Below are 12,769 nucleotides of genomic sequence, written 5' to 3' on the forward strand. Positions count from 1 at the left end.
TGAGTTGGGCGAAGGATAAAAATACACCACAGCAACCTGCGTTGAGGTATGGGGCATAATTCATGATGTATGTCTTCAGCATGTCACGGCGAGTGGAGACATTTACAGCCTTGAGATTAAAAGAGCTCCCCCAGCAGCCAGTGCACTGTGTATGTGTATGTGCTGGAAGCAGATAATGGCTAGTGTCCGGTATGTTTGACTGCATTCATATTCAGCTTTGCTCACCCGCCTGAGCTATGCCCTTCCACAGGTGCGGAAATAACAACCCCAGCACTGTCTTAATGGGCAGCCTCAGCGCACTCTCCCCCTCCTTTTGATTGATTGTTTTAATTTAAAAATAACCCGAGTTATCTATTTATTTTTGGTTTATTTATTTCCCGAAAAGGGCTCCTATCGGTCGCTGGCAGGTCGCACAATTCCAATTTCCAGAGTCGCTCCGCACCAAAAATGCAGAATGAGTCTAATAATGGCCTTTCGCTCTATCGGCCTCTCCCCTCCCTCTCCTGACACTCTTTCTTTACCTTTGGCTCCAGCAGTCAGTCAGTCATTGTGTTCTTCAGAGTGGGGAGATAGGTCAAATAGACAGACATTTGGCATTTCATATGAAGAAATGTGGTGGAGTCCAAAGATTAAGTTGGCCATTCAGCTGTCTACATTTAGGTGGGGAAACATATTCGCCCTTACAAATGCAGGGTGTCAGGGTCTTTTAGGTTTGTGATGGTAATGTATAATGTATATAAACTCCAAATGTCACACTAGAGCTGTTCTCATCGATATCTTTACATTAACAACAGGTAAAATTACTACTTGTGAAAGCTGCTCCTCGTCGCGATGAAACCCACCCTCCTCTGAGGTTCCCCTCAACCAAGGAAGCTATAAACGAAGGAGATGATCATTACCTCGCTGTGTGGCACACTGGTGCCACACTTGAAAGCTCTCCGGGCAGTTAGCGATGTGGTGGATGGGCAGACCACTCCGTCTCTCCCCTCTCAGGTTCACAGGTTATCAGTCTGGGTGGTGGACGAACCGGTATGTTTCGTATGTTTTCAAGGCACATTTTGTTTAATTTGTATGTTAATTCAATCATTTTTGCATGCAAGTTATGTTAATGTTATAGCAGACTAGATCTTATTACACATATGTGATTGAGGTTAGATGATATACCTGAAAAATATGTAATGCAAGCTACAGATTCTGATACGGTGACCAGGCGTTACGTAGATCAGCTGCAGCAGTGCACCAGACAAATGGGATTGTGGTACCTTCCATGCACACAGCAGAGATTGCTTACTTCATGATTATGCTACATTATTTTCTGCTGATCAAATTCTTTTCTGATGAAAAGTTTCTGATGGGACTAAAAGTTATGCCCTTGCTGTTTTATAGCTAAGGGTTAGTTTATACCCCCTACCAATGCACAATTAATAATCAGAGGAGGTTTGTAAATGTCTTATTTGAGTAGGTGGCATTCCCATAGCATTACCTATTATTGGCCCTGTCAATCATCATAAAGCAGACTCTGGAATAAAATAAAAGGAAGCCACAAGGAATGAAGAATGCATATTTTTTTTCTCAGTATTTTCCTTAATTTGCCAATTGGCAATTTTGGGCCTGAAATCACCTTGGATACAACTCACATGAAAGACATGTTGGTTTTAACATGCTTCTCCTTGCATCTCCCATAGGCTTTAATAGAAATGGCACCAAAGTCTGGCACAAAGATGAGCATGAAAACATTGGTATAATGATGCACTGACCCTTCTATCCTGTATAGCTTCCTTCCCCTCAACTCTACGAAGTGCGTTAGCATGTCTCAGCCTATTTTCTCTCTCAAAAGTACCATTTGAGGCAACATAGCACATAAATGTACCATGAGCTACCTGCCTTGCACTGAAGATAGACAAAGTTAGCAGCTAGCTTGTGGAGACAGTGGAAAATTTAGCAGCGTAACCCAGAAATTTCCCTCAGGAGTTGGAGAAGCAAAAACACAAAGGAAAGTGAATTTTGGACTTACATGGCAAGAAACACAACTCTGTGTGAATGTAAATATCACCAGTGGAGTGTCTGCTGGATGAGCAAGTAAATTGTTTAGTTACAGAAAGAAAAGAAGCTAGCTTTTGAATGTAGTATTTCGCAGCTATGTCCATATTTACGCCACATGTCATCATTCTAGGTTCATTGAAAGCAAAACAGCTAAAATGAGAGTGAATATTGGACTTAGTTTCATCAAGAAACAAGACTCTAAATGAATGCTAGCGTTGCTTTGTATCTGCTGCTAACGAGCTCGCCTTTAGCTTCAAAGGGATGATCCTGATGATGTTCACAGCTTGTCGCCTTGCAGTGGAAAATTAATGACTGCAAGTTTAACTTTATGCTATATGTGCTGCTAGCTCGAATCTTGATAGCTGAGTTAGCATGAAATCACTTGTCTTTTAATTCTTCCCTCATGAATCAGATTCGTTAAACTTTAAATCCACCCCCGTGAGGCCGCAGTATCCCCAACACAAACACAGGAACGCAATCGAATGTGCCCGTGACGTTTAACTCTGTTCCACCGCGGACATTTCCATCCAGCATTGAGTAGCATTGCATGGACCATGTGTGAAAAGTTGTACTTCTGATTTTTTTTCCTGCCGTGCAATTATTACCACCCAGCCAGCTAAATAGTCTCGGGGACCTTACGGAATGTAATTTCCAAGAGATGCCCCAAGAGTCCCGGCTAGGTTGTGGGAATTGGTAAACACACAAAACGAACGGAGTCCCCGAGGCCCCACAGTGCCTAAGAGAAAGGGTAAGTGAGTGTGGATAACACTGCTATCAAACAATGAGACAGCACAGCCGGCCAGAAAGGGACTTAAACTCATTACAGCTCCGGGCCCACATGTTGGGTTACACTTGTCTACTTATCGCTGCAAAAATTTCACTTTCAGTGCTTTCACTGTTAACTGTGATCCTGCGGTATATTAGGTGCACTGCTTTGAAACGGGTCCAGCTTGTATTAGATTGTGATGTTGTTTAGTGAGGCTGCGGAGTCAAATGAAAAACAGTGATTTAATTTCAGAATACACAGTGCATTTCCAGCAACGCTGCGATCTTTCATTTATTTAATCTATGGGATCCATTTATCTCCTTAATAACAGATGCAGATGAAGGGGAGAAGATTAAAGGACGTCACAGAAATAAATCTAAAGAGGAGGGCTGTTCGAGCCTTGAGCCAATTGTGCACAAAGGGCCTGCAAGTCAATATTAGAACGGTGATCTTATGTTGTGTGTACTGTGTGTATGTTTCCATTTGCAGAACGATTTTCAATTTCCCCAGGTTCAAAGATCACAAAATAAGATTTGAAACCAATTTACAGAGTTTCCACCTGTTCTTTAAAAAATAGGTCGGGAGCACTGTGCGAGTCGAATGAAAGTAATCTGAAATCCTTTATTAAAGCAGAAATATATAGGCTAATTGGCAACTTTCAAAAGACTTCGCAGTTGCTTGCATTTTAATGATCATACAGAATACTAATTCAGTGCTAATTAGCGACAAGGAAGCTTAAACCTCTGCAAAATCATGAAAATATTTTGTATCCTACATATCACAGCTGCAGATTTTAGTATTACAAGGTCGACCGAAATTACATTTAGCACATTCTTGGTTTAAAAAAAAAAAAAAAAGACTATAAAAGTCAAACCCAGTAATTATTATTTTAACTTCTGACAACATAATTTGTAAGGATATAATCAAAGTGTCAATGGACGATTCGTGAATTATATTTCTGGTGCTTTGTGACAGGCTGCTGAACAGGGCAGTCTGACAAATTGTCAGTGTTTGCAGTTGGCTACCAGTAAGATATTGTCAGAGATAATCAGAATATGTCACAGCCCACTTGCTCTTTAATTGTTCTGAGAGAAACCTCTGCTGTGTAAGACTTATATAACCAACTGAGCAGGCTTTTGAGGGGCCAGCTACCGTCCTGTCAGTCACGCCCACATGCGTTGTGATTCGTCCCTGCAGTCGGACTAACAGATGTGTACTTTCTTAAAGATTACTGCTGCTTTAAAGCCCACAGATTATGGACAAAGTGGCAGGAGAGGAGGGGGAGGAAGGTGCATGACAAAGGTCACTGAATGGATTTTTGTCTATAAGTGTGATCAGTATATGAAATGTGCATTAGCCTTTGATAATACCCTTGAAATGTCAGTGATATACAGTCCTCGGTGCCATTCAGCTTTCATTACTCATACATTTAGTTGTGCTTTTTCTTCAAGGAAACTTTCCGGCAGTGCAAATGTACAGAAAATCACAGGTTTAAAGAAAAATGCGTAATGATGGTTGAAATTATGAGAAGCGAGAGACGCCGGCTACAGTAGGAATCCTTTTTTAACTCACAGTTTAACCCTTAATTGTAACTGTAAGGTGTAATTTTGAAGCGAGGCAGTTAGATGTGTCGTCCTCAATAATTTCATGTAAATCATTTGTCCCCCTCAATTAACTCGACTGAGCGCTCCCCCCTCCCCCCGTCAGAGCATGCGAGAGACATCGACGGAGAGGTTACAAGGTTGTTTGGGACGCGCATCAGTTTGCACAGGGACTATTTTCTTCGCCAGAGTAGCTCCAATGAAAATGAGGTCTGTGGGTTACCCCCCCCCCCACAGAGAGAGAGAGAGAGCTGTTGACTTTGTCGTTTGAGAGCCATAAACATTATTCCATCCGTGCAGGAATTTCCAAACCTCAGCAATTTAAGTTTTAATGTTCGCGTCGAGACACCAGCAGGAAGAAGAAGAAGGGGCTGATGCAGACAAATCAAGCGGCTATATGCTAATATATAATAAATCTGTATATACAGTATAAAGCAAATATTAAATTTGGATGAAATGTATTGTGCTTTCGACACTAATGGTGGTATAACAGGATTTATTCCTTTGTACTGACTGATTAGTATTGTGTTTAGTATGCTTGATAGAGACTTTGTGCTGTGTGATTGATAATACACCTGGTAAATATAATGTATAGTGTTTCTGTCTTTACTACAAAGAGCAATGTGCTTTCCTGTCACACTGTATTTCTGATTGGTGCTCAGTTTCAGTGTCTTTATTGCAGAATATTAGCTGTAAATTAAAAAATGTTTTCAGTGAGACACATTCAGAGAAGGGAAAGTGGGGCTCCGTATTAGCCGAGACATCCCATATATTGGGATAAATTGATTTGTCCCATACGTGACCCACCTTGTCCCGTATATTGACTGCTCACCAGACAGCTCCTCGCAGATCCTAGATCTGATATAGTGGAGATCAGTTGTCGTCCAATCACAGGCCCCCTCATGTACGCATGACAAAAATGCGCCAGTTCTTAAAAAAACATGTTTCAGCAGTCTTGTCTGGTGGTTTTTTTGGTTTTGGCGTGAGCAAATATGCATAAACCTGCAAATACGGATAATAGAGATTCAGAATAGAAAAGACTGTGTAGCTACAGCAAATGATGGTCAGCAGAAAAGATGAGGGTTAAGCCCGTGACTTGAGGAAACCCTACTTTATGCCATCAGGACTTCTCAGTTGGCCATTGAGAAGTCCTTAATTCAAAAAAATTCAACTCAAAAAAGGAAACCATTTAACTACGAAGCCTATTTGCCCACGGTAGAAGCCCAGGGTAACTCCACAGAAATGCACAAGAGGGCCACACAAACCAAATCGTGGCAAGTGAAGCATCATCAAACATGCGCTGAGCTATGACAGCACTGATTGCCTTGTTAAGCTCAAACGTGCAAAGATGCCTTTTGGAAGAACAAAAGCATGAGTCGTGCCCTTCTTTTCCATGATAGTTCAGGGTTATTACTAACGTGCTTCATGTCGTGAATGCATTTCAATTTTAAACAGCTCCTACAGAATTTGGATTTTGGCAGCTGAGATAGTTCAGAGGGATTTCAGTGAGTGAAAGGATTCACAAAGGAGGAGGACAAAGTTAGGATTCTGAACAGTGAGGGGGACACTGGGTCCCTGGTGTGCATATGCTAATGGTACACAGAGAATGAACAAATTTAGCCGAGAGTCAGGGCCCTTGGGTGTGAACCCATGCAGACGAGCCCATGCATTTATTCCACGTGTGACCATTACCTTAAAGTTACAGGTTTAACTTGGAGGAAGCGCCGGTGCTCCCTAAATGAGACCCCCGTGGCCGTGTGTTTGGAACGAGTGAGGCGATAAGACCGGCGAGCAGAACTCAGCATTTCTCACTCATTTCGTTTTTGTCTCTGAAATTTAATAAGAGCCCCGGCTCGCCACCGGAGCCCGTCCCACAGCTGAAAGGTCGTGCGTTTGACCCCGCCTTTCTCCCCAGGAACTGATCCCAATTACACTGCATGGAAGCCGCTGATTGAATTGTTTGAGTCCGGCACGATGCGCTCCAAATAAACTTCAAAGTAGGTCACCTGGGCGAGGTTTCTCCCATTCAGACACTGCTCTAATAAAGTCGAATAGCTCCTCTGAGATTTTAAAAACTATAACTATTTGGGGAAACTATGATTTGAAAGGCATCGTTCATTATCTCCACAAAAAGGACTTAAGGCACACAAGGGTTGATTTCTTCTTTTTTGGTTGTTCTGTAAAACTTTCCACCTGTCAGTAATTTCAGTTCATTAAAAACAGTTATTTCCCCTCTGAAAAGTTTGATTTAATAAAATGCTGGTAGCTGTTAAAGGAACAACTCAACATATGGGAAGCCTGACACTGCATGTGATGCCAGCAGCTGAGTTAGCTTAGCTTAGCATAAAGACTGGAAACAAGGGGGAACAGCTAGCCTGACTCCATCCAAAAGTAACAGCTATATCTCTGTTCATTACTTCATACAATTTGTGCAGTGAAAGACCACAGGTGTGTGTGTGCGTGTGTGTTGCTTTTTTCTGTTCATTCCTCGCTAATAGATTGCGTCGCTGCTCGCCGATTGAGCAATTGTGGCTGAAGCCGGCGTCGAGCGCACAGCGACGCGTCCTTGTTCTCCTGCTCACCGGTGTCGCTAACAAATGCCAACCGGCTGCTTCCAGTGTTCTTCAAAATAAAAACACTGACAGCAAAATATCTTGAAGGTCCTCAGAGGGGTCTCTTCAGAAAAAACGCTCAGTGTGATCAGTCACCCGGGCTTCCATTCAGCACGCCGCCTGATAAATGTCAACCACTCTTCGGTGGAAAGCAGCATTGTGCCAGGTTAAATGCTCCTCGATCCATCTCTGTGTGTTTCTCTCATGCGCCTCAGAATGATATATGTATTTCTTGTACTTGCATTCTCCTCGCCACGTCCTCCCTTTCCTCTCTCTCTCGTGGACAAACTTTGTTCTCTCGCCGCCGCTGCAATCCCTCTCTGTCACCACACACCCCGCCTCTCGCTCCCTCTTTATCTCCGTTTCTTCTCATTGTTCTTAATCTTTTCATTGCTCTCCATCTGCTGCAGAGTCCATCTTTTTTCTCGCGCTGCCTGGCTCATTCGTTTTCTACCCATTTCTTTTTCTCTGGGTTCCTCCGGTCTGTGTTTTCCTCCAGCTCTGCTCCATATTGATGTTCACTCTGGCGACAGCAGTGTTTAGAGCCACTGGATATTAGCTCAGTCGGCTCGCTTGTTTCCAGCTTTGATTTACAAAACACACCCGTCACACTGGCATTTTGCTGTCACACTGTGTATCACGCATATCATAATGTCTTATCACTACTAATTTTGCTGTGGTGTGCTGAAAACAGTCCTGCGCTTTGCATTTTTATACTTACAGATTGCATGTTGCCTTCTTTTAGAAACCACAGCAAATATTAAGTTTCTTCTTCATGGAAATACTGACCAAACCCCTGCTAAACTCCAATTAGCTTCAGCTGTGCTTGTGCTCAGTGCTAATGAGCCAATGGTAGCATGCTAATATGCTAAATTAAGGTGGTGAATATACCTGCTAAACATGAGCATGCTAGCATTGCCATTGTGAGCGTGCTAGCACCCTGACGTTAGCATTTAGCTCCAAAGTGCTGCTTCGCAGAGCTGCTAGCATGGCTGCAGACTCTAGCTGTCCTTAAATCAAACAAGAAGAAATGTGAATTAGAATTCTTTTTGTCCCCTTTTTTTGGGAAAAGTGAAAAGTGCCCGCCACCACAGAAACAACCTGATTCAGTCATGTTTGTAGGTGGCCCAGTTTAGCCGCTATCATTCGTCTCCGCCATTGGCCACTGTGAGAATTAGTGACATTGATGAGCCATAATCTAAACCAGTGGCCATGTTTTGCCCTCCCCCCTCCTAAACGCTGCTCGGTAACTAATCGCTGTGTTTCAGAGTAGATGACAGAAGTTTTTCAAGGCCATGCTTCTTGAAAAGCACTTTTCAAAGAAGTCGGAGGCTGCGATAGATCATTTTGTGTCCCACTCTGTGTAATTTGTCTTGACCTGTCTTGTACCATTAGAAGGCTGGACCCTGCTGAGACCTGCTTTCTGTGAGTTTTTGTCAGTTTCCCGGACTTGTCCTCTTCAGTGTTTGTGTGGAATTACTTTGTGATGACCAGCACGTCGTTATTGAGCATATAAAACATCAAAATTGAGTGATTTCTGTTTAAAATTGTCGGATACAGCCCCCCCTAATTCCAACAACAGGTCTGGCAAGCACTTTCTATAAAGCATACAGACACCTTAAGACCAACTGTTAGTGTTTCCTAGAGATGTCACAGTCCTCACTGGGCTTGTCCATCCAGCACAAGTCCACAGGCGTGTTTTTCTGTCTACTCCATCTATTTCACTCAATTAATCATTACATTATGTAGATTTTCTTTGAACTAACTGCCTTTGTTGTCTCCTTTGTTTGTTCTGTCTTTTCTTGGCAAATGACTCCAGACAGATATCTACACTACCTTTAATTAGTCATCCATTATGATTGAACCTTTCTTTTATGCTTTGTAGAGCTGTTTATATCGTCTTTGTTTTCCAGATAAATTCTCTTTGAATCACATTGCGTGGAAGCCTTTTTCTGATCTAGGTGCTTTAGCATGGAAAAACAGGAAAAGGAAGATCCAGTTGTGTGACCTCAACACTGACATATTATCACCTGATGAAGTGGTTTTGGCAAATGTGCTGGAAAACAGTTGTCTATCAGCAGACATGTATCAACATTATTTGCTCATCTGGAAATACAGAAACACAAGCACATCAACATAACATGGCTTCATTTTGCAGGCTGTTTAGGTCTACTGAATAGCACATGTACCCCAGAGTGCCTGTGTGAGCTGTACTCATTGTAACCATTAGTTAAGCTACTTGAGTATTACACTTGCTTTTGCAAATTTGAATAAATGAGATTATGAGTGCACCAAATAATAATCCCAAACAAAGACTAACATGTAATAAATAAAAATGATGCATTAAAATGGAAGTAATGCATTAAAATTACTGTGGGTCCCACGTAAGTCCAATAATCTCTCTCCAATAGCTTTGTTTTGCATTGCACCAGCTCCAGAGAAAAGTAACTGGCTCCTTAGCTGCTAAATGCACCACTATGTTCACCAGCTAACCTGCTAATGTTGAGTGTCAGGTAGTGTAGTGAGTTTCATCAAGGCTTTTCCACTGAAAACATCGGCCTCCTGCATCCAGAACTGACACTATGAGAGGGCCGATGGTGAACCAAAACTGTAGCGTTGCAGGCTTGAGCGGTTTTAAGTGGCGCCAACCAGTGCTTTCCCCTCTTCTCCTGCAAACATTTCATCACGGATAGTGTGGTGCAGACATGGTCGCTCTGCAGAGGAGCGGTATGTGCATGGAGACGCTTGAGGCAGGAATATAAGGCAGCGCCGCTCTCTTGACCTCTTCGTTCTCGTGTCTTTCCTTTTACGTTTTCCTGCCATTAACTTGCTGTTAATACGAAGACGGTCTGATCTTAGACCTCTTGTTCGCCGCTATTCACCTTCTATAATTCCCCCTCTTTCAGCTTAAATGTTGAAATGGGCTCTTAACTCCAAAAGGTAATTTGACATTACAATAGTTTTCATTAATGTCTGTCTTCTTCAAAAGGCCGTTTTTCATCTTGTTTCTCATCATTCATTCACACCTTCTTCGTGCCTTCACTCTCAAATCACGAAGCTCAGTCAAGCTTTTTTCTTTTCTTCCTTCACACATTACCTTCACTCTTCAGAAAGAATGCCGCTCAACCACTTCACTCCTTCATTTTTCCTCCTCTTGCACTTTTTTTTTTGTCTCACGAGCCAAACTCTGCTTTTGTGATTTTTCTTTTTTGCCCTCCTCTCATTCTCTGCCTCCACTGAAGGGTACATGAATGGGCTGTGGAACAGCTGTAGTTTTGACAGGATTAATAGGGCTGATATTATACCTTGAACAAAGGCCGATGCTGTGTTGTACCATCAAAAATCTAGCAGTGTTCGGTGGCTGCAGAGTGGCATCTCCTCTCAATCAGTATGAGCCTCCCTTAAAAAAGACTGATGTAGGCAGCCAGCTTCAGGAGCAAATCTGTGTTCCCAAGGTCCCGTGTTCTCCAGTTTAATAATCTATTAACAAACATTAACACTGCATATTGTGTTGTCAACTCTGATCCTTTCAAAAATCTCGCCATAGAGGCAAATGTTAGTGTTGAATATTTAATGGGCAACACTTTTTTTTAACACATACAGTTGTATTATGGTATTGCATTAGCCACAGTTTGCTAAAAAAAGAAGTAATAGCGAGCGGCTGCTGTGCGCCGAGGAGATGTCACCAGGGAGGATGCTGCGGTGGGCGGAGGGGCTGCAGAGCGACGGTGAACAGCGGCGGCTGGTTATTGCAAAGCCACGTCCACGCAGAATTGGAAGACTCCATATCACCAGACAAAAAAAGACATATCCAGCCGTGAAACCTCTATGCAGCTGTCAGATTTCAAATGGCCTTTGACAATCCAATTGTCCGAGTTATGAAAATGTCATGTTCAGGATGCGACGGCATCACACGTCTTTTATCAAACCGGCGACGCGCAGATACACTGAGATGTCAGTGTTCACATTTCAGTGAAACAGTATGTGCAGAGTCATCTCATTCATCCATGTAATATTGTACATCAGGTAGAAATGAAACCATCCACCAGGCTGCACAGTTGGAGACGTTTTACCACGCTCATCTGAAGGGCTTCATCAGTTCAGCGTTTGCAGTTTATCTTTGACATTTGTTTTGCCCTGTTGAATACCAGATGAGTGCGGTTCACCTTATCAGGTAAAAACCAAGTAGAGGCACGGATGACGTGAAAGAAAAACACATCGTTCACTTTCACTTTGCTGTGTTTGTTTTTTGATGGTGATGTCAGACGTACAAGAGCCCACTCATTTGTCATCTAAACAGGATGAATGAATATTAGGCAGGTGAAGCAGGTGTGGGGGTTGACAAAGCGCACATATGGTACGAAATGTTTTGATTTTTGCTGGGGTTTTTTGTACTTCTCGAACCTTCTGCTAAGTGAAAACTGCTGATCTGATGGGCGTCGTGAAGCCCAGGAAGGAGCAGGATGTAGAAATCCTCAGCCACGAGGCCCTGAATCACCTCAATGGTGCTCACTTTTGAAATTGAATCGGCTTCCTGGGTGATTTAAGGGCCGGCTTTATGGGAATAATGGGGCGCAAAGTGTGGTAACACGTTGCAAACAGGGCAACAAGCTCAAAACAATAACTGCAGATGCAGAAAAACATAATAGAAGCGGGAACATATAAATGGATGCCCACTCACAAGCCATGTGAATAGACACATAGGGGCATTGTGTATGCACGCAGTTAAGCACATGTACTAAATCTTAGGAATGGTGGTTCATGCACATGTATGCATTGCTGTGCATTTGTGTTTGCATTCATTTAAGGTTCACATTGGTAGCGTAGCAAGCTATCACTCCTGCAGAACGCAGCGCACACACTCCTCCATCTTCTGCTCAGTCGACATCTAGAGGTTCAGAGACTGAAGGGCACGCACCAAACAAGAGGACGACATATATAAAATATCATTACAAGACACTCATAGTAGCGGTTTCTAATCTCTCACACTCCTGGTAGCACTTAATCACTTCATCACAGCGCCAAACACTGTCATGCAGCAGATAGATTGTGGAAAAAAAAAAAAAAACAGCTCCATGCATGTGACAAGGAGGGGAGACAAGTCAGGTTAAAGTGCTTATTATTATGAAATTTTAATTAATGTCTGCTCTATTATAATGAACTGCATCAGTGAGTGGAATGTGTGATGAGTGAGAGATGTTAGAGTCGGAGGCAGCAGAGACGTCCCTGGAGCCACGGCGGGAGAGACGATGAGACCAGGCTGGTGGTCGTGGCTTCGGACGAGGCCGACGCAGGTGCCCCCACGTTACCTTAACGATCCACCCTGGCCAAGCCCACGCAGGAAGACGCCAGATGAACCACTATATATATCTATATATATATATATATATATATATATATATATATATATATATATATATATATGGGCGCTGTGTGTGTGCGTCGAGATACTTGCGGCAGGAATATGAGGCAGCTCTGCTCTCTCGACCTCCTCGCTCTCGTGTCTTTCCTGTTACGTTCTCCTGTAATTAACCTGCTGTTAATATGGAGACGGTCTGAGCTTAGACCTCTTGTTCGCCGCTATTCACCTTCTATAATTCACACTCTTTCAGCTTCAATTTTGAAATAGGCTCTTAACTGCAAAAGGTAATTTGACATTACTATGGTTTTCATTCATATCGTCACCCCCACCCGAATTTTTTTCCCCTCTTGCACTTCTTCTTTTGCTATCTCAAACCAAACTCCTT

This window comes from Chelmon rostratus, chromosome 23 (assembly GCF_017976325.1).
Source record: "Chelmon rostratus isolate fCheRos1 chromosome 23, fCheRos1.pri, whole genome shotgun sequence".
Lineage (NCBI taxonomy): Eukaryota > Metazoa > Chordata > Actinopteri > Chaetodontiformes > Chaetodontidae > Chelmon > Chelmon rostratus.